Raw genomic sequence first — 21,698 nt, forward strand, 5'->3', positions numbered from 1 at the left:
TGGTTATGATTCAGACAAATTGTTGAAGAAGAATCGCAAGATGCTAAAGAATACCCAGCTGTGAACCATGAAAAATAATATATGTGTATATGTGAGTGTGCACACAGGTATAGTGGAAGAAAGGAACAATTGGCTATGGTTTTTTCCAAGAAGTTGATCTTTTAGGTCAGGACCAGGAGAATCAGAAGAAATTAATCAAGTAAAAAAAGAGGGGTGTGGGAAGGACATCCTCAAAGCAGAAACCAAGTTTGTACAAAGGTATTTATGGATGGATCTTGCAAAGAAAGAGGCATTAAAGCAGAAAGTGAAGTTACTAAGGTCAGTATGGGCCAGAATATGCCGAACCCAATATATATGACCTGCTAATGTTTTGGGTAAATTATTATCAGTAATATATGGAAAGACATTGAGGGTGACCTGAGTCAGTGAGTATTTTTTTAATCACCCTATCTGGAAGATAGAAAAAAAAAAAAACAGAGAGGATCAAAGTGAAGTGTAAGGACCAGTTAGAAATACACATTGGCCTATGGTAAAGCAATAGTGGTAGCTTGAACCGGACTTGCAGAGCAAACATGGAAAGATGTAGACAAATTTGAGAAACATTTGAGTAATTAACAGTGACAACAAACAGTTTAATAATTGTCAATATCAAAGTGAAGAAGGGATGGCATCAGGCAGGAGGTTTGTCTTGGAGGTTTCCTGTCTCTCATTCTGTAAATTATAATTTGAAGGCCATGAGACTTGAATCTCTGACATAGAAATTGGCCTCTCCTTTTTTGTTACTTGTGAAGGTGCCCTCCAGTGGAGTTTGACTTACTTTTGGTGGATGAGATTTGGACTTTCCTGAGAGCCACATCAGGTTGTTTTCTTTAAACCGGGACAAAGGGGGAGGGTTATTTAGGGGAGAAGGAAGAGCAGTGGCTGGGTAGCAGAGACGATGTTAACAGAGCCTATTTCCTTGTCACTTGGCAGTGGCCTATATTTAGAACCTGCTACCATTTCTGACAGTTTTGTTAGATAAGTCAAATTCAGGGTTGTCAGGAAAGCTAAGATCTTTTCCCCTCAATCTTAAAAATTGTTACAGAAGTCTAGCTGGGTACATGTGCAGGACGGACTCTGGGACAGCTATCTTTTGTTCTTAGCTCCTTATAAAAATGATTCACAGGGATGGTTTATTCTGTAACTTTCTTAGATTTCTGCCATCATACATTAATGACACAGTACAAACATCCTCATCAGATCTCAATGCCTGGATCTTGGACTAACCAGCCTTCAGAACCATTCACCAGTATATTTCTGTTAATTATAGATTATCCAGTCTCAAGGATTTTGTTATATTAGCAGAAAATCTATCAAGAGATAAGTTTCACTGGTAGATAACTTTACATATCTGCTGTCACAAATCATTGGCTAACAGAATTGAGAACATGTGATTGTGTGACTCTACTGGGAGATTACACTTGATCTTGTGCCTGGATTTCTCTGAACTTTTTCCCGTCTTCTCCTTTCACTGTAATAAAACTTTGCCTTGAGTATGAATGTAGATTGAGTCGTATGAAAGGGAACCATCAAACCTCGGATGGTTTTTGAGACACTTGACAGAGTAATTTATAGAGAAACTTTATCTTGCTATTGTCAATGTTATTCCTGTGTAAAGCATTGGGCATGAAATATGAATATAATAATTTGTGAGAGCAATGATTTTATTGTGTAATTTTGGTGGAGATTATTTAGGACAGTTTCAAATATAAAATCATCCCTTTATGCCAAGCATGATTGTATGCACCTATAATCCCAGTACTTGGGAGACTGAGACAGAGGATTGCAACTTTGTGAGACCAGGCTTGGCAACTTAATAAGACCCTGAGAAACTTAGTGAGAACTTCAGCAGCATAATGAGACCCTATTTAAAATAAAAAATGAAAGAGGGGTGAGGTTGTAGCTTGGAGGTTGTATGCCTCTGAGTTCAATCCTCAGTACAAAAAATAAAAAATAAAATAAAGCTGGGGGGTGTATTGCAGAGGTAGAATGAGCATGGGTTCAATCCCCAGTACCATCTAACATACAAAAAAATAAAATTACAAAAAACATCCTCCCTTAATGCATCTTGAATTTGCTAGATTCACTTGAAGAAGACAGAAGGATAATTGGAATTATAATTTTGCATGTGTTCATCTCCAGGAGTGTGAAAATAAAAATGTCACTAATGTGAGTTCTTTGCACTTTATTGGCATTAAGGGCTGTTTTGTTGCTCTCATTTATACTTTTGCTGTTATAATCATATTGTGAGGCTTTTCCTTGACAATACTCTAACACTCAAAATGTTTTATAAACACAGCTAAAACAGCTCATCAAAACGATGGCAAAATGAACACGATACAGGAAGCAGCTGAAAATGGTATCACATGGAGAGCTGCTTGTGCCACAGGAGATGGAACAGCATCAGTACCACTGTTGAGTACACAGGACCCTTGGATGTGGATTGTGCTTATGGTAATGGTGATGTCCTTTCATTTAGGTAATTACTTGGGCTTTCAAAGAGCATCTTCTGTGTACAGGCTCTGAGCCTCTTATTACCTCTGCAGCCTTTATTACACTGCACACATTTAGCACTCACCCACTAATGCTTTGCTTTATCAAATTCTCCTGAAGTATTAATAACATGCCCTGGAGAATTGTCTACTTTTTCCTGCTCTGGATCCATCACCAAGTTCTATAATCTTTGGTGATTATTTTTTAGTAGAAACTTACTGTTACTGCTTACATCTACTCTTTGCCCTGCATCAGCCTTGGGTCCCATGATTTGAGTGTGTGTGTGTGTGTGTGTGTGTGTGTGTGTGTGAGAGAGAGAGAGAGAGAGAGAGAGAGAGAGAGAGAGAGAGAGAGAGAGAGAGAGAGAGAGAGAGAAGTTCTACTTAAAATTCCTTGGGTAAGCATAAAGACTCATTGCGAATATTAGCTTCAACTTCACCTAAGGTAATTTTTGGAACTCATTTTTAAGCTTTCTGAAGCTTTGAAAATAAAAGCTAAATATTTACCAAGAGGTTATTACTTGCCTGGGACCATTTTAAATCTACAGAGCACATTAACTCATTTAAACCTCACAGTACTTTATAAGGTATTTGCTATTCTCGTCTTCATTATGTTGACAATGAAGCAAGACACTTGCCCAGGGTCACACGGCTACTCAGGCGCAGAGCCCAGTGTGCTTGCAGAGCCTGGACTCTTACGCTCTGCGCATCCCTTTGATGTTTTATCTTCACCGCATCAGTAATGACAGGCTCCTTCCAACCCCACTTTGCTCCTTGCTGCAGCTGCACACTGGCCTAGCTTCAATCTGTTAACGTGCCTCGTTATGGGCATCCTCAGCCTGCGATGCTCTTCACCCTGCTCTCTCTTCCATAAAAGCTTTTCACAGTCTGATAGGCAGCCTGAGAAACACCGTGCCGGCGGCTTGAGCACAATCATTGCCCGTGGGGCTCAGTCTGGGAACAAAGTGTGGAAGATTATTTCTGATTCTATTACTTCCAATAATTTAGACTCCCACTTTCCAGCCTGAGGATGGGGAACTACACCAAGTATCTAGATTTCTAACATCAAACAATGAAGTTCAGAAAGACAAAAAAGATCTTTGCCAAGCAGAGCCCAGCCTTGCTTGCCCGGTATTGCATCTATGCTTAGACTTTAGAATGTGTCAGACAGTTTTAAATACGGGCCATCAATTTCTAGTGGAAGGCTTTAGACCATTTTCCTTTCCAGTGAAATTATATAATCCTCATTAAAATGTTATCTTATGGTTCAAATAATTAGCAAGTACCATATTCTCTGAACCCAAGAAACCTGGCATTTTAGAGGTGAATAAAATTCTACTAACGACTGCATGTTTTGTTAATAAAAATCTCCCCAGCTTATCAGCAGCACAGAATTCCATTCTTCTTTTTGTAATTATGACCTTCTGGATTCTTCTCAGTCATGTCACACTTGTTCTTTCCCAGGCTCCTGTTATCTTTTCTGAAATAAAAGGTATTTCAAATGAATTTAAAAGTGATTATTGTGTAATATCATCAACTTTCTCATCCCTTCGATACCTATAATATCAATCAGATGGTAAATCAGCTGAAGGTATGTCAAGTTCAGTATTTTCTTGATGCAAATGAAGGTGTTTTAGATATGCTTTTATTGACACATTCTAGTCTTATATCGTAATTTAAATTATGTGGACAGTGACATACATGCACATAGTACTTGTGGGCTCCTCCTAGATTGCTCCTTCCCCAACCCTCCTTCCCCATATAGAGTACTGAAATTTACATGGGTATATTCACATATGTACACAAAGCCAGTAGTAGTAATTACTTTATGACCCTCACTCTTCCTCCTCCCTTTCCCCTAGACCACCTCGTGGCTCCACAGAGGTTTCTCCTCTATTATCTGGAGTCCTTCTTGTACCCAATTACTCCTTAGCCTCGGCATATTAGAGAAAACATATGACCCTTCACCCTCTGTGACTGGATAATCTGATTTAACATAATGTTCTCTAGGTCCTTCTATTTTTCTGTAAATGACATAATTTTGTCCTTCATTGCTGAGTAGAATTCCATTGTGTGAATATCCTATAATTTTATAATCCATTCATCTGTTGATGAATACATAGTTGGTTCCATAATTTGGCTATTATGAATTGTGCTGCTATGAACATGAATGTGCATATATTACTGTAATTCTATGATTTCGGCCCCTTTGGAAAGATACTCAGGAGTGGTACAGCCAAATACTATGGTGGATCCATTTTCATTTTTCTGAGGAATCGCCACACTGATCTCCATAGCAGCCAAACTAATTTGCATTCTTACCAAGAGTGAAGAGGAGTTACAATTTCCCTACATTCTCACTAATGTTTATTGTTTTTTGACTTCTTGATGGTTGCCATTCTGATTTGGGGTTAGATGGAATCTCAGTGTAGTTTTGATTTGCATCTCTCTGATTGCTAATGATGTTGAACATTTTTTCATATACCTATTGGCCATTTATAACTCTTCTTTTATAAAGTGTTCAATTTAGTTCAATTGCCCATTTCTTGATTGGGATATTTAGTTCTTTTAGTGTAAATCCCTTTAAGTTCTTTGTAAATTCCAGATATTAGTCCTCGATCAGAGGGGTAGCCAGTAAAGATCTTCTCTCATTCTGTAGACTTTCTCTTTAGACTCTTGATGGTAGTATTTGATGAGCAGAAACTTTTTGGTCTAATGACATCCCATTTATTAATTCTTGTTTAAATTTCTTGAGCTGCCAGGCGTGGTGGTGCACATTTGTAATCCCCATGCTTGGGAGGCGGAGACAGGAGGATCGTGCAGGTTCGAAGCCAGCTGTTCTGGCTTAAGAAACCCTGTTTCCAAATTTTAAAAGTATAAAAAATAGGTCTGGGAGTGTATCCCAGAGGTAGAAAGGCTTCCAGGAACCCCAGTACCACCAAAAAATAATAAATAAATAAATTTCTTGAGCTATGGGGGTCTTGTTGAAGAAGTTTGTACTATGACAAGTATTTTGAATATTTCTCTTCTCTTTCCTAAGCACCTTTTCTAGTTTATTTTGTTAAATGTCAATTCTATGAATAAATTAAAAGAAATCCCACAGAAAAAAATAATCTTAGCTAACAATAAGACTCACCAATCTTACACATTTTTCAAACAAATTAAAAATTTAAATAAATTCCACCTTATAACTATGTCTCAATTGTTTAAATATTAAATCTCTTTGAAATATTAAGAAAAATTAGACATTAGCTGGAGTCAACAAGTTGGAAAAGAGATTATGCAATACTTGATGGTATACTTTATCAGATTTAATATTCATGAATATAAAATTGTATCTTATAGTGTTGATTCCAGATTTCACAAAAAAGAAAGATTACAGATAAAGAATCATGATGGAATATAGAGTTCATAAAATTTTATGATGCAGATTCCATTTACATTTACTAACATCTGTAATATCAAAATTATATAGCTAGATAGTATGAAGGTAAATATTTTAAAGATATTACAGATTATGGATGGGTTTAACACTTATTTTACATATATGGTGATTACTATTTATTTTCTACCCAATGGTTTTTTCTTTTGAGTCCTAAATTCAAATAGAATTCACTTGAATGGTCAGTAGGTGTCTCAAATATATGTGTACAAAAGTATTATTGCCACACTTATCTGCTTTCTCTTTTCTCACCACTCCACAGTCCTTCCACCATTCCACATAATAGTTAATTACATCAGCATCATTTAGTTTGTTCTCTTGTCTGGAAAATGATGTGTCATCCAGGATTCTTTTCTTTAGCACCTCTCCCTATACCCAGTCTACCAGAAAATTCTGTCATCTCTTGGTATCATTAACTTCTGCTCCATTGCTCTGTTTTTTTTTATTAATTAATTAATTTATTTATTTTTGTGGCACTAGGAATGAAACCCAGGGGCATTCTATCTCTGAGCTCCACCCCTACCCTTACTTTATTCTTTATTTTGAATCAAGATCCCACAGTTGCAGTGAGTCTCTCTAAGTTGCTGAGGCTGGCTGTGAAACAATATCCCAAGAACTGGGATTACAAGTGTGCACCACCATATCCAGTTTACCCTCTTTAATTTTATTCAAATCATCTGTTACTATCTATTTCTATGCTATCACATAACTACTTATTTATTTAATAGCTTTCTTCTCCCAATAGAACATATATACCATGGGACAAGGTCCTTTGTTTTATTTATGTCTGTGTTTCTGACGACAAGCATAGGGATTGCCACATGGTGGGAAGGTAGATAACATTGGTTGAATGAATGAACAAATGAGGAAATGGAACATATCAGAGAATTCACACAGCTGCCTTGTACAATATGAGTAGCACCATTACATATCCATAAAATCTGCTTTCTCAAATCCTACTCCAGACTTTTGACACAATTTCAACACTCATTTCTATCAATGACGGTTCCTCTCAAAAGTTTCTCCACAAAAGTAGACAGTTGGGCTAATACTAAATTAGACTGTATCACTCAATCCATTCTGAACCTGGCCTAAAAGGAAGTCAACTTCTCACATGTCTTTAACATCAAACTTTATCAAGACAAAGACTGGGAGATTGACTACTGCCAATACAGGATGAGAACATCTGGAGACCTGCAAATTAACTAGATATAATTCTGATCCAGCTATTCTTAAGGGTCCTTCCCCAAATGAGAAAATAAATGAGGATAGAATGTAAGTGAAAAGGAGCAGCTTTCATTTGGGCCATGGAGCAAGCCTAATGGAAAGCGTAGGCACATGCCCATCATGTTGGGAGAATTTCAGAGCCTGAAAAGCAGGGCTGTTCAAGAAACATGTCATTACTCAACAGAGAATTGTGTTGAGTGAAGAGCGTGTGCTGCGATGCCTTTGGCAGTGTATTCACTTTGAGTGTCTTTGTGAAGCATTCTACCCAATCTATGAATTCAAATCCCAGGTAGGCATTTATTAAATACAAAATTCTTATGAATGTCTCTGATCCAAATCTTGAGTTTTTGATGAAGTTTCACGTCTTTTTCTGTGATTATAAGAAAGCAAGGTCTCTTGATGCTTACCACGAAAGAAATTTTTACTTGGAAATATTATTCTGGAAAACATAGCAGCAACTTCACAAAGGAGGAGTCAGAACAGTGGGGTGATATGGCATAACACAGACACAGAAGATTCTAATTCTCATGAAAGACAGAAGCTGAAGGTTAATGCTTACCAAGTCTTGATTCCTATGAATAAAAGTAACCCGTTCAGCAACAATTTTGTGGAACAATGGAGAGTAAAATTAAATTTATTACACAATCTTTCAGGGATATTTTAATCTCTCAAAGAGTATAAAAGATACACCCAGATTATTACCTATTTATCCTTTAGAAATTTATTATTTATTTATATAGCACCCTCATTTTGGAGGTGGAGGAATTTCTTTGATGAGATGCCATATCTAGGTACCTTCAATCCCAATGAGCTACATGTTGTTTTGTTTTGTTGGTTTTTGTTTGTTTGTCTTTTATATTTGGTATTGAACTTAGGCATTCTACCTCTGAGATACTCTCCAATCCTTTTTTTTTTTAATTTTCAATCAGGGTCTTCCTAAGTTTCTGAGGGTTTTGCTAAATTGCTAATGCTAGCCTTGAACCTGAAATCTTCCTGTCTCAGCCTTCCAAGTACTGAAGATTACTGCCTGTCTTTTATTATTTCTAAGGGATGATTGTGTTTTTCTTTGATTGTGTTAGCTCCCTAATATACTTGCTCTTTAGATAAACTGCCTAGAGTTAATTTCTGCTGCTGTTTGTAACTAAAGCACCCCAACTGGAATATATATATATATATATATATATATATATATATATATATATATATATACTGAATCTTGCTGAAATATGTGGGTCTAAAATGTGGGCTTGAAAAATGGGAATATGATTATCTTTGATCCTTGGAGAACAGTTTGATTCTAGGAAAAACAGAGGTAGACAATAACATACAGCTCTTTTTGGTATTTTTATTCTGAGAAGAAAGGCTCCTTCACCATGAATCTTAGCATTACTAAAGTCATCTATTAGATTCCTATTGTATACAAGACACTAGGATGAGTCTTTGAGATGAAAAAAAATCAATCATTATGTTAGATTCTTCAGGCTGCCAAATTTATTCAAGAAGTTATAGTAACCCAAAGTTAAAAAAAATTGTTTTTTTCATAAATACTTAAAAAAAGGATAGGTAAAAGAGTCATAAAACCTTGAGATGTAGAATTTCCTTTTCTTGAACAAAAGAAGCTTTGCTTTTCTCCATGGACCTGAGGACTTCATAACAGCTTTCAGTTATTTGGCAAGAGCCAAATAACATGACCCATAACACACAGGAAAGTCAGGAGACCTGAGATATGCCACTTTTTCATGAGGCCCAGGCCCCCCCCACCAAAAAAAAAAAGGGGCTAGCCACAGGACATCAGGACGAGGCTGATACTGGTATTCACTTGGGTCTACATTGGCCCAGTGAGGGTCAGGACTTGATATATGTGGTATGGCTTGTGTGTGGAAAGCATATGATGACGTCTGCCCCCTTCCAGCTGTTGATAAGAGTAATTTAGTCCTTCATTTACCCAGTAAGGTGGAATACCAGAGACCTTGAGGAGATTTCCAAACCCACCCATTTATAATAGTACAAAAGACCATCATCCTGCTCACTATCTTGAGGACTGTTAGGAATTGAAGCATTATTTTGTATAATTTAGAATTTGGCAGTCAGTCAATGACACTTGTAGGCTCTTTATCACTGGAAATCACTTCTCTGGACCTTCCCTGATACATGTGTCTGATATATGTATCTCCATATATGAAAAATATCAAGACATATTCAGCTAATTTTGTTGCATTTTTCACTTTGCCTCATTCACTGGAGCTGAAGACATTGAAGGAGAAGACAAAATTCAGTTGAAATTGATTAAAAACAAAAAATATATTAGCTGTCAAGATATAAGAGTACATAGTATTGAGAATTACAGGGACTTTTATTATCATATCCTTATAATCATAATCTTCATAATCATACTTTTCAATTTTATAATGACTTAGCATTTACCAAGGACTCTTGAAGTCTTTAATAGTATGTTCTGTTTATAAGAGGGGTGGAAACACTCCTGTTTTATTTTGTTCCCGTAATATGAAATGGTTAAAAATAGCAACATGGAGTAGAAATATATCAACATATGGAAAATGGGTAGGTTTGTTTGTTTTGTTTCTTAAATTACAGTTTACAAGCGTTTCGGATTCACCACACACACACTCACATTTGTTAGCTGTTATTACAGTAGCTATTATGCTAATGGATAAACAGATGGGAACATAACACAGGACTTTCTAAAACCTGTTTTCTTTGGTTGCTCCTTCTGTAGTTCTATCTATGCTAAATTCCAAGTATAAAATTACTAGACAACTATATATTTCACTGATATTGGAAAGAGGTGACTAATACTTATTAAACAGATACTTTATAGCAACTACTGCCATGAAGAAAATCTCTATTTGCTATCTGATTAAAGTTTCTCAGTGATGCTGAAATGCAGACTTTACTTTTGTGTTATTCCTGAGGAAACTGAGTCACGGAGGTTACCTAGCTTGGCAAAGGCTACCTAGCCTTATTGGCACAAGACCCCAAATCCAAATCTGCTAGTTCTACTGCTTGCTAAATATTAATTTTTTTATAATGTACCCCTAAAGGCAGAGAAGAGTGAATATCTACCCCTAGGGAGTCTGGGGGTGTAGTTCAAAGGGAATCACAACTAGTGTGAAATTTCTTTGAAGTTTCATCTTTTATCTTTAACATGCATACAGTCTACTCCACAATATATCTATATTTGTTTTAAGTATGTTTGGTTTCCTAAATCTTCAAGTGAAACCAAAGCCTCAGAAATATGCATCGTATTTATCCTATGGCTTCTAGACTCTCCCCTGGGTTTTCTGGTATAAAATACACAGTCATTCACAGCACAATTTCTAAAAAAAAAAAAAAAAAAAAAAAATGAGCCATATAATTCTAGCCCAGTTGATTTTAATGTGAAATCTCAATTTCCCACAGTGATTCCTTAGAAGTTGCTTAAAAAAATCCTTCTGTGTGACCCCAGCACACCGTATTTTCATTTTATGGGATCTATCATATTTACAATTACTTGTACATTATCTTTGCTTCTTTTGTTGTTGGTTTCCTTTTCTTTTATTTCTTTTTTTTTTTTTTTTTGGTACTGAGAATTGAACTCAAGGTTCTTTTTATTTTGAAACAGGGTCTTGCTAAATTGCTAAGCCGCATAAGTACTGGGGTTTCCAGCATGCACCACAGTCAGCTATCTTTGCCTCGTAAAACTATAAATTCCACGAAGTTGGGATTCTATGTCTTGGATACTTTCATATTCTTCACACCTACCACAGTACCAAGAAGACAGTAAAACCAAATACGTAGCTGTTCAATAAAAAATTGGCTCATGTTATTTGTAAAATCTTCTCTACGTTGATGTGATTGAAGTCGCTCCTCACGTTTCCTTTAGAGCCCTTCACAATAACTGTGTGCTCCCTTCAGAGTTATGTCAACGTGACATTTTCTGAAATGTCGACAGTCTAATTGCTGAGAATAATCTTCATTCTGCCTGTAGATGCAACCACTCACATCAATGTAGAACCCAGTCTCCTTAGGAAAAAAAAGGGGAGGCTCCATGTTGGCAAATGGTAGGAAAATCGAAAGGAACTGGCTCTGGCTCCTGTTCACACTACCCGTAGTTATGCACAGATCATGATCAAGAGTGCTACACTGGGCTTCCATTACCAGATAAGGTCTGTGTATCTTCAATTCCCCATCGCCATTATTCAGGAAAATGGGTCTCTCATTGAAATATGGAATTTTTGGGTGAAAAATACCAAGGATTCAAATGAAGACAGGTGTTGCTTATTTGTTATCTCAAGCCCAGAAAGATGAATTAATCCTTAAAGGAAATGATATTGAACTTGCTTCAAATTCAGCTCTTTAGTTCAACAAACCACAACAATTAAAATTAAAGATATCAGAAAATTTTTGGATGGCTCTTGTTTTTGAAAAAGGAACAGTTCAGCAGGCTGAAAAATGAGATCTAAAAATTATCCAGCTACAGAAACAAGATTCTGGATTATAAAAACAAAGAATGATTTTTATGGTATTGAAGATTGAACCCAGGGGTATTTTACCTCCAAGATATATCCCCAGCCCTACTTTTTTTATTTTTTATTTTGAAACAGGGTCTCATTGAGTTGCCAAGGAACCCACTCAACTTCCCCAATACTGGGATTACAACTGCACACCACCATGCCCAGATTCTAATGCAGTATTTTAATCATGCAATAAAAGACTTCTATTGTTTTGAGAAAAATCTTTTATACAGATTCAGAATAAGAAATGAAATGACATAGATGATATATACCTTGCTTCATGACAAGGTTTATATAGATTGAATATTAAGGTGTACATTGGAGATTTAAGAGCTATGACTTCTAATTCTGCTCACAGAAGTGATTTATTTAGTTGTCCAACTCTGAGGAAATAATAACAGGACAGATAATAAACTTTTCCTGGTTTCACATCCTCATCTGAAATAGGTAGAGGATCAGATGTTAGGGTTTCAAAAGCACAATGTGCTCACCCCTTGGTAGACATGCAAGTTCACATTTAGATAGGTAGTTACTGGCTATATATTAATGACACTTTCAAAAGCCGAAAACTGACTTATACCAAGCTGGCTTGGCAAACAACTTGTAGACTCAAAAAGCTATAATCAGGACAGTTTGTTTTTATTTTGCTTTTTGCAAAGGTAGGCATAGCCTTGATATCCCTATCAAGGGGCAGATAAGGAGAGAATCTTCTTAAAAAGAAATTTTCTGAGAATTCTAGACTTCAGTACCTTGGTAATGAGAGACATCTTAAGCTTTGTTTGTGGAAATCTGTTTACTCAGTCCTCATAAACTAACAGCTTCTTTCTTTATGTTCCTTCAGGACTTTGTACAAACTCTATGGATGTACTTAATTGTTATTAAGATTGTGCATCTTTTAAGACTATCTCACAAATCTTATTGAAGATCCCTTTGGAGATAATCACATCATCTGATTTACTTGTGTTTCCACAGCCTAGAGACTGGTACATAAAAAAATACCCTATGAAAGTTTCTTGAATTTGAGTGAGAGGGAGGGGATGTGACGAGAGCAGAGAAGGAAAAGGCTGTGCAGGCAGACCTCTGGCTGCAGGATTTCACTTTGCTGCTTAGTGCCTCTTGGCCCTACCACTTGGTAGTCATTTAATGCTCAGGTCATGAGAATGGAGTCCTTAGATCAGGCTGCTTCTGTAGCTGTAGATGGTGTCTACAGGATAGAGTCATAGTGATAAGTCACTTTTGGGGGAAAGGAGTTGATAAACATAGGTGCAGAGCAAGCAAACTCCCTAAGCATTTCTTCTGGTATGCCCTCCAAACCTTCCAGATAAATGGATAACACCTGGGGAGATTTATCTTCCCATTCTGATTCTTCTGAATTGTTCACCGGCAGTCTGGTCAGAAGGTTCCCCTGAGGAAGCGGGTTTGTGGTACTAGTTGGTCCCTGTATTAGGCTTCATCTTTTCCCAGCTCTAAATGTGGTGCTGCTGTCATTGACCAGGGCCTGGCTTTAAAACCCTTTCTGATACATAGAGTCCAAACACAGAGGCTAAGTGTGAGGTTGCAACACAAAATAAATTGACACCTGAGGAATGACATATAACTTCATACAAGAAAGACACACAAAACTGAAAGTCATTTACTATCTAAAGTAAAATTTGCCTATCATCTGAAGGAGAGCTGTTGAAATGTTTGGATCAAGAATTAAAAATTATCCTGGTAAACATATTAAAAAGAAAAAGGATGTTTTCTACATCCTCAGAAAGTATAAACACTAAACCGGGCTTGGTGGTGCACACTTGTAATCCCAGCATTTGGGAGGCTGAGACCAGAGGATCGTGGTTCGTGGACAGCCTCAGCTACTTAGTGAGGCCCTCCGGAATTTATGAGACCATGTTTCCAAATGAAGAATAAAAAATAGGGCAGGGGGTATAGCTCAGAAGTCAAATGCCTCTGGGTTCTATCCCCAGACCCCAAAAAAAGTATAAACACTTATTTTTTAAAATCAACTGCAAATATTAGAAATAAACACTGCATCCGTGAGAATAGAGAAAACAGTAAGCAAAATTTTTAAAAAGAAATATTTATTTATTTATTTATTTATTTAGGTAGTGAGGATTGAGCCCAGGAATATTCTACTGCTAAACTAGACCCCCGGCCCTATTTTGTTTTATTATTTTTGAAAAAGGGCCTTGCTAAGTTGCTGAGATTGGCTTTGAACCTGTATCTTCTTGTCTTGGCCTCATCATTACTAGGATTACAGGTGTGCACCATCATGCTTGTCTAAGATAGTATATTTAACTAGAAAGGAAAATGGTGAGTTGGACAACCAGAGAGCAGAAGGAAAGGACAAAAGAAAGTTTGAAAATGATGGCTAGAAATAGAAACCAGTACTTATCAGAGGGCCTGTGGATGGAAAACAAACCTTAAGACTCACTCTCAATGAAGATAGGTACTTGATTAAACCTTTGCAGCATACTCACTGCTAAGAACTTTCCATTCATTTTTTCAGTGTAGATCATAGTTGATAGATAGATGTGTGTGTGTGTGTGTGTGTGTGTGTGTGTGTGTGTGTGACAGAGAGAGAAAGAGATTGGTATTACAGTTATAGAGGAAGATATTGGTATGCACACATACCATACAAAGCATGTGTGTGTGTATAATGTCAGACCTCAGTGTGCTTCTTCATAGGCTCATCGGTGGTATTACAGCCCTGATCCTTGACCCTTCTCAATGAAACTCAGTCTTGGATCAGGAATACATGCTCTGCTGGGCTTCCTCCACCATCTCACTGCTAAGTCCTTCTTAGTCGGTTCTGTTGGATTCATTTCTTTTTCTTAGTAAACTCTGCCTGTTGATGTGCTTCCCAGGGTTTAGTTACTGGGCCTTTTCTTCATTTCACATGCTACCTGGGTGGTCTCCTTCAGTCCACCATGCTGAGGACTCCTGCAACAGTGGCCCCATCCTCTGGTTCATACATTCTATGCCAGCCAAGCTCATTATTCAAATGCTTTCCTTCAGAGAAAGTGTTGTAATAACTCAGGGTCTAATTTCTTTCACAGATGGAAAAGGAGTTAATTGCTACTTAGAATGGGAGCTTAGCAAAACTGTTACTGGATGGTAGTGCCTTGGTTCTTCTGTAAAGTATTTCAGATGAGAGACACACATAGCATAAGAATAAAGGCTTTTTCTTTCTTTCTTTTTTTTTTTTTTTTTTTTTTTAGCAAAGCGAGAATATACTCCAGAGAATGAGGAATAAGGCTATCCCAGGAGAGAAGGCAGCCTAGGATCTTCCATGTGGTGGATTTTTATATTTGCTCTGGAAAACTCCCTCTTCATGTATTGTGCATTTGGAGCCGTTACTCCTATTTCTCACCATGGATTAGTATGTTGGAAAATACTATCCCGCCATGTTGGAAATTTTCCAATTAGTACCTAAGCGAAACCCACTGGGAGAAGAGGTTAAAATCACAATGTAAATAATATTATTGTGAACATGAGGTTATCCAAGGACATGCTCTGCCATGAGCTCTGCTCACAGTTGCAAAGCCTCTTAGGCTGTTATTTTCAGTGTTTGTGTGCAGGGTGCTATTACTTGAGGTGAAGCGATGTTTTTGCCACTTGAAGTGGAGTAACTCTTATTTTTCCCTTCATTCCCTTGCTCATGTCTGCCAGTCTACCTAATCTAACAAAACCAGGAGATCAAGACATTTTACTTGCTGAATGCAGTGGTGCACAACTCTATTTCCAGTCTCAGCAAGGCTGAGATGGGAGGACCACAGATTCAAAGCCAGCCTCAAAAATCTAGTGAGGCTGTCAACACTTAGCAAATGTTGCTTAGCACTTAATAAATTGCTGTTTTTAAATTAAAAAATAAGTAAATTAGGATTGGCAGTATAGCTTGTAGGTAGAATGCCCTCAGGTTCCATACCCAGCACCACAAAAGAAAAAAAAAAAGACATTTTACTCAAAAGAACAACAAGGGCCTTTGTATTTGCTGGTCATTTCAGTAAATTATCAGGCAATTCCTAGAATGTTGGGCTAAAAAGAAATAAAAAAGACAATTTTATCTAGAAAAAGGTAAAGGGCAATAATTATCAGTTATTTGTCCCTTTGAAAGATCTGATTTTGAGTATTCAAGGCATCCTGCCTGGGCCCTTACAGGTGTTAGGGTTTTAAATTCTACCCTACATAAAAGAATTCAAGTGTTCTTTCATTCTGCCATTAACAGATATCTGCCATGTGCTAGCTGATGAGCTCAATTTTGAAAATACAACATAGAACAAAATGAACCGAGTAGCACATGCACTTAGATAAATAATGATCTTTGATCTAAGAAGCTGTTTGTCTTCATTTTGATATGGTATAAATGTTGGAGAATGTTCAACAAATACAGTGATTTTATTTTAATATAATTGTTATAAAAATGCCATTCCAACAATAGTTAGACAGCAGATTTACCTATTTCCTAGAACCAGTTTTTGATTACAAACCATTCTAAGTGCCAAGATGAAGGTGTACCGGCAGCATTCCTCCGCCAAGACGTGTCTTCTGGTATTTGTATTGCCACTGCATATCACAGAGGCTGGCATGCAGGCAGTGTTGAATAGATGTTTGTTGAAATTAACTGTCATCCTATTTCTTATAACTGAAGAATACATGTTCCATTTGTGTAACAGTAGAGACAATTTATTAATATATAAACTGGGAAAGACACACAAGTTTTGTTCAGAACTGTAAGTTATAGCTAGGACAAAATACCAATCAAAACACATATTTTATATTTAAAACTTTTTCAAAAAGGTCAGCTACTTAGTGTGACTCCTTTCGGTGTCTATCTTCCTGAAGTCAATAGGAAACACCACTACATTGTAAATACTTAACTGTCAGTAACTATAATAACTTCTTGTAGAGTGACAGGTTAGTGAATTAAGCTATGTGGTTTTCTAGTTATGTACTTATTTTATTGGAGGCTCGCGACATATTTCATGCTAACTTCTCATGGTTTAAGAATTAAATTGGGCTATTTCCCAAATTAATTTATTTTTCTCTCTCCATGTTTAAGCCACAATCTCTCTAGCCTAGGCATTTATAGATCACTTTCTGTCTTCCTCTCCATCCAGCCAGAGTGAGCTTCTAAACATATGAGCTGGATTCTCTTCTCCATAAGGTTTCTATGAATTTTGTTTGCATGGAAGGTAAAACTTCTAATTTCTACTATTGTCAAGAAGAGACTCAATATCTGGCCACGTTCTCCTCTGTAACTTTATTTCTGATCCCCTGATGTGCACTCATTTCTCTACATGAAGTTCTCTACTTCTCCCTTAAAATTTAAATCTCTTCATTACTTATCAAGTTTGTACATTTCGCTTGCTCTCCCTAGACCATAGTACCTTCCAGATTCTGCCTGGTTCTCTAGGGCTCAGACTTTAACTTCTGGCTCAAATACCATTGTTGTTGTTGTTGTTGCTGCTGCTGCTATTGGTGGTGGTGTTTATTTTTCAGGATGCCTTCCTCACCATTCCTCACTTCCAAATCTACATTGTTCCTCGTCATGAAAAGCTTTCACAGTACCCTCTATATTTCCTTCCAAGAAGTTACTTTTATACTTTTAAAGGGTTAATATTTACCTACATTTTGAGATAGATTGATATCCTATCATTTGTTTGAGATCAAAGCTATTCTTCAGAGACTTTCACAAATTTGATGTATGAATGAAGCAGATAAAAAAAAACTGTTGCCATAGAAAATCAAGGTTACCTGCAGGGAGTGATGAGCATCTGTGGACCACAGTACTTGTGAAGGGAAAAAGAGGATGCGGATTTTCCCTTGCTGATTCTAGAATAAAGCAAATATGAATTGACTACAGGGAGAAATGCACACCCTAGCCAGGGGAATTTGACAGTTCTGCTTTAAATTTGTATGTGATAAAACCTTAAAGACAGTAAGGCTTTCTGAGTACAAAAGAAATGCATAATTATGGCTAATTGAATAAGAGCTTACTGAACTGAATACTTTATATTCATTATTACAGGCAGTTCTTTCATTGACCCTGTGAGATAGGTGCTACCTGACAGGTCGATAAAGAGCTGCAAGTTTTGAAAATTAAGCAGCCTAATTTCAGAGTGGGCAGAGACACCATGCTACAGTGCTAATTTGAATTTTTTTTTTCCCAAAAAAGTCACACAGTACCTAACCATCTTTCTTTTCCAATAAAATAGTATAAGGAGAGAAAAGGGAGGCAGGTGGGAAGGAGAGAAATTTGATGACAGAAACATTTCACATAATGCTACGTATCTGTATGAAATTGTCTACATGAATCTCAATAACTTGCATGGGGGAGGGGAAGAGGGCAGAGTGGTATTCAAAAGGAAACCTCATTATGATGTATAATTACAATGCATCAATAAAAATATATTAAAAACACACGATAGAAAAACTCTAGATTCCCCATAATTAATAGTACAAATATAGTGTGAGGATCTGCTATGTCCCAGGCTCTTCTCTAGGCCCCGAGGAGTCAGCAGTGATCAGAAACACTCATCCCTTAATATCCTTAGGACATTCGTTCCAAGGCCCTGTATGGGTATCAAGATCCACAGATTAAGTTCCTTGTAAAAAATTATACATAATGGGGGAGGACACGTAAAAGACTCAGAAAAAGGCAAGGATGAATCAAAAGAGAGACTTAAAGATTTGGGTAATGAGTATAGACACTATTCTAAATTTCACCAGAAGATAATTCAATATAAGGCAGAAAAGTGACGGGATCTAATTTCAATTTAATTTCCTTGCTGGTGATATAATCTCCATTGGTGAAACTGTGCTGTGATAAAACATTATCAATCTATTTGAAAAGAAGTGAAACTGGCTATGGATTAATCATTTCTAGTGTCTTTAGTCATTCATACCTAAAGAGACTTTTTCTGAGAAAGACAAGACCTTGTCTGAGTATTGTGCCTACTAATGCTACATAAAAATGACATGCAGAATAAGTTAGTTCTAATATCAAAGGAAGTCATAAACTAACTCCATATTGAATACTATTGTCATTTCTTTGTGATAGATGATGATTCGGCACTGGTGAATGTCCTGTGACTATATCACAATCCCAGCTACGTACTCTGTTGAATGTGTATCCTAGAGCATATTTACTTTCCAGCCATAGAAACTACCATAGTAAAAAAAAAATTTTTTGTAGATTTCATAACAAATGATAAGTGATCTGCCATGGAAGGCAAAGTACCCTTTCATTTAAAAAGGGTAAAGAAGAATAACTTCTACATTTCTTATTTTACATTTGATTTCAGTGAATGAAAAAAAAGATAGTTCCCCATAAAGTTGTGGGACAGTTAAAAGTGGAAAGCAACATTAGCTAACATAATAAAAGATAATCTATGATTAATTATTGAGCACACAGTCTTGAATTAGGCACTACTGGAGGTTAGAGACATGAACAACCTCGCTGAGGGAGAAAATTGAATTTAGTAGGGCATAAGCTCTCTCAGTGTCATGACTCAAACTTGACTATAATAATAATATAATAGCCATCATTTGTTAAGTGCATGCTATGTGTCCAGCACCATGCAGTTACTAACTTATACTATCACATTTGTTTTTTGGAGAGTCCTTCAGAGGAAACATTAAACCTTCCATTTGTAGGTGAGGAAACGGACTGTGTCAGGTCAGGCCACGTGTCTATGTTCTCACCCCTGGGGAGTTGCAGAGTTGAATTTAACCCCAGGCCATGGGACTGGAAAGCAAGTGCCTCCAAACACTACACTGCTGCTTCCTTCCCATGACCAAGCTTTTCTGTCTCTTTAGTGCAGCTTTCCCCTCTTGTTTAGCTGTCATGCATTCTGCATTTTCCTGAATCTCAATATTTTTACCATTCTCAAAACAAGCATGGCTCTTTACAATGAACACTTACTAATGATTATATAATTAACACTACATTATTTCTTTCAAAATTGAACTTTCTGGCTCTGAATATCAGTTGTACTGGTCGCATGTTCTATGCCCTCGGGAAAAATTAATTAACCCCAAGTTTCAGTTCTCTTAACTTTAAAAATATGGAAAATATAGTACAGACCTCAGAGGGTTGTTGTGAAATAAAGAATTACATTATAGTGAAAGTTATTATAATAGCTTCTCATATACAATATGTTTTAATAACTATTAGCTATTGATAACATTTAATAATATGTTTTTCAAGATACTAATGATAAAGAGTACTATAAAATATACTTGTATATTTTAAAGGTATCTTAGATTAACTTTTATTATTAACCTCTTTTTTCTTCATGTTATTCTTCTAAATTTATCCTCCTTCTCTTACAACTTACAACAAGCGGACTCTAAAAGACATTAAATGAGATAATTATATTATTAAAATCTTACAGTTAAGACAATGAACTTAATGATCTTTCTCTCTCTCTCTCTCTCTCTCTCTCTCTCTCTCTCTCTCTCTCTCTCTCTCTCTCTCTCTCTCTCTCACACACACACACACACACACACACACACCATAAATTGCTAATTTGAAAAATAATTCATGGTTGAATATACTTCCCAGCTCAATACAATTTAGCAGTCTGATCCTCCTGTCATAAAGATAATCTGTTTCATCTCTGTGTTTATAGGATGATATTCAGATATGAAACATTTGATGGAACACATTGATGAAGTAGGGTGGCTCCAGAAAAGAATGACCTGTTTCTGTAGATAACTGACTTGAAATCTACTATGTATGAGACAAAAGAGAATCTTGGAAGATTTAACCTCCAAAAGGAAATATTTCAAATATTGGAAGAGCTTCCCTAAGGCAGAGAAATCAATTAAATCGTTGAATAAACATTGAAGGTGTCTCCACATGGAAATCAGAATAAAAGGATGGAGCTTTCTAGAGGAGCATCTCCCAGTCCAATGTAGCACAACATTTTTGGCCTTAACACAAGGAATAGACTACTTTGGAGAGAATTCACCTTATGGGAGATTACTGTCATTAAAAATTTCAAGATGAAGCATTAGGTCTCCTTATAGAGGCCACATCAGCATCAAGTAAGAGACTGAATTGGACTCTCAATATTAAACTTTAATATGAGACCAATGATATGGTGTACACAAAATGGAAAATAGAAGAAAATTTTATTCAATTTAATTTTATATAAAGACTAATATACTTTAAAGGATATGCTCCATACTATGACTGTGTTCATTTTGTTTAAATTGTTTAAATTTTGTTGTCTTTTATCACATGGTGACTAAAATTGTGAAATGAAATTGCCCTGGCTCAAACTTTAGCCAAATGTCCTAGCATCTGTGCAGTCCTGGGCCATCATACATCTTCCTGAAACTCATTATTCTTAACTGCAAAACTGGGAGAATACTGTTGACCATAGAGGACATTCTAAGGAGGGAAAGGCACAGTGCCAAGAGTACTCTGCAGGCTGTTGGTTACATAGTAAGTACTCATTAAATTGTTGCTTTTCCAGCATACTTGCATTCAAGAAAATATGGTGTTGGTAAAAGGAATCTTTACATACTTTATTTATTCATTCTCTATTGTATATGTTATACATTCATATAATCTAAGATACAAAAAGTTACAGAAGGTTCCATCCCTGCCATTAGGTATCACCAATTTCTCTTCCAAGAAAGCACTGATTATTATCATATTTCTCTCAAAATTACTTTCAGAGATTTTTTAGGCATTATATGTAAGTGCATATATGCATATACATCCTGCTTTTAATTTTGCATGACTGGTTGCATACGATATTCACTATTCTATAAATTTTTTAAAAATAACATTCTTTAAATGAACCTCCATCTTCCTCTTCCCCTCTCACTTCTCCCTGCTCCACTGAGGATCTGCTCTATTATCTGGAGCCCCTCTGGTATCCTAAATTTCTAGCTCACACCTATTAGAGAAAACATATGCTTCTTCACTTTCTGTGCTTGGCTAATCTCATCTAACATAATGTTCTCCAG

The sequence above is a fragment of the Muscardinus avellanarius genome (assembly GCF_963383645.1).
Source record: "Muscardinus avellanarius genome assembly, chromosome: 11".
In the NCBI taxonomy this organism is placed as follows: Eukaryota; Metazoa; Chordata; class Mammalia; order Rodentia; family Gliridae; genus Muscardinus; species Muscardinus avellanarius.